We start from the raw sequence: 2,457 nt of genomic DNA, 5'->3' as shown, positions 1-2,457 counted from the left end.
TTCTTAGTTTATAGCTAGGTTCCTTATAATCAAAGTCAATAAATGTAGTGTTCTCAAGGGTCATTTGGTGTTCCACTGGTCTGAATGACTTTGAGCTGAAGGTACAAACAAGTGCAGAATCCTAGAGTGCACTCTTCACATTTTGTCAGTACAAGTTGGCCATGAGGAGAACCAAGGCTAATAATTTACACTGGAGTTCATAGACAGATGTCAGTCAAAATCATTCATGAGTTGTTTTCTTTTTTAAAGTGAAATACCCTGGTAGATCACCTGGTGCTCCCCATGTACAAAGTCCAGTTCAGTCCTAACCGGAGCTGCTTGGTTTTCGATTCAAATCCCTTTCTACAGCTGCTTCTTTCAAAGAAAGGCAAGCAAAGCCCCAAAAATAATCTAAAAAAAGTAAGGAACATCAATAAATGTGTACAGCAGTTTATCTATAATGGGTTGACCTTTTGCAGATTAAAAGTATAACACATAAACTGCCAATGTTTCTGCTCCAGTGTGTCCTTGGTGTGTAACCATGACAGTGTATGAATGATAGCATCCTGGTGCTGCTGGTTTGGTGTTCATGAGTTCAGCCATGAGGACACGCATGTAGCAGCAGATCCAGGAAGAGCACAACAACAGTGATACATCATGTGCTAACAACCAGGACAGAGAAGATGACTCTGCCATGACCTGTCTTAACAATGATCTATCTTCTCTGCTAGCTTTGACAAGAGCTGTGATCAAGGAGTCAAGAGTCTATATGGAGCCCCCAGGGACAGGCTGCACCTAGAGAACATGGGATTAAAGGTGACTGAAGCAAAGCATTCTTCACTGAGCTGTAAGAAGAATTGTTTGGGTTACTCATGTAATGGCTTTCTGATTGGGTCAATATTTCTGTTTTATTGTAATGGTGGCCTCACCAAATAAAGTATAAATACTATTATTCTACAAGAGACACTGTTAATGACTTTAATATATTTGAAAGTTTTAAATTAGTTAGTTAATCATCTTGAGAACTTTCTTACAAAAGCTTTCTAAAATAAATGTTGCACTGATTTTTAAGATTAAGTTAATAGATTAACTACTGTACATATTTAACAATGGGTTTTCATATGAGCAAAGCAGGCAGGTAAAAATGCTCTGCTGGGATAGGTACCTCAGTGATAATGTCCATAAAATGATGTATAACCTGCAGTGAAAGCAATATCAGCAAATAACACTAAGCTGTTACATTCTTTACCAGCATGTAAGAGAAGCGAGCTTTGCAGAAGTCACTATTATCTTTACAATGGTATTAATCTCTTCAGTGGATACTTTATATATGGTGCAAAAATATGAGGAGAAGAATATCTGTTCATTTGGGTGTCTCAGTGGCATATGGTGGAGGTGGGCTACCCTGCAAATCCACCCCACTGAGCTAAAATAATGCAGATCTTTATAGAGGTCATGCTTGGGGGCTTGACTCACACTCACTTGAGATTGATACTTTCATTTAAACAAAGGGAAGTGTGGTAAAACATATGCCTCCAGCTATCATCTGACAGCGGCAGTCATGTTTCTTAGCACAGCTATGCTACAAATCTGAAAACCAGAAGGAAAAGAGCAAGGATGCTGCAAATACAAGTCAGCTTTGTCAATTTTACATATTTATTTTTAACAAAGGAAAACTGTGAAGACTTATTTGCCTTGTCATGTCAATCATGCATTAAAATCGTAAGATATCCGGGGACAAGTTTGCTGAAACCTTTAACAAAAATACATTTTTACAACACAGGGTTGTTAAAATGAAGTTTAATCATTCAAATTGAAGCATTCAAATTTAACACAGAACCACTACATGAACTTAAGACCCCTTGAAGAACTTTATTTTTTTATTTTGGATTATAGACCTTCTGAAATTACCCATGGGTCTGAAGAAGAAAACGCTGTTAAAAACCAGAATTACAAAAAGTACTTATGTAACTTATCATCTTAAGCCGTCCATAGCCCTTTCAGGCAAGAAATATCTGAAGGTGATGTAAAATTTGCCAGCAGCTATTGCTGAGCTGGAGGTAATAATAGGAATTTTCTGGAAAATCTGTCCAGTAAACGATAATAGTGGTACCGTGGCAGATAATAATGACTTAACTTCTCCACATGCTGATACAATAGTCCTTATTGGATCGTTTTTGTCTTAAGGGTTTCGTCCCACTAGTGGTTTTCCTAATTAACCCTTCCACTCTGCCAGGCTCTGCCATCAATAACATATTCCCATCGCTCCCTCCCTCCATCCTCCTCATCTACTCATCTGCCCCCTTTAACTGTCAGGCAAAGATAAGAATTGCCTCTCACCCCCCTTTCCTCAAGATTGACAGGCTGACACACCATCTCTAAGGTCAGCCAGGCTAATTGGTTTGTGCACATCTTAGATGGACCATTAGGCCTCACAACTTCTAAACTAAAAACATTCCTTACTCTCTCTCTCTCTCT

The sequence above is a fragment of the Morone saxatilis genome, unplaced genomic scaffold (assembly GCF_004916995.1).
Source record: "Morone saxatilis isolate NCDOM2014 unplaced genomic scaffold, NCSU_SB_2.0 Contig5, whole genome shotgun sequence".
NCBI classification, from domain to species: Eukaryota; Metazoa; Chordata; class Actinopteri; family Moronidae; genus Morone; species Morone saxatilis.
This window is presented reverse-complemented; position numbering follows the sequence as displayed.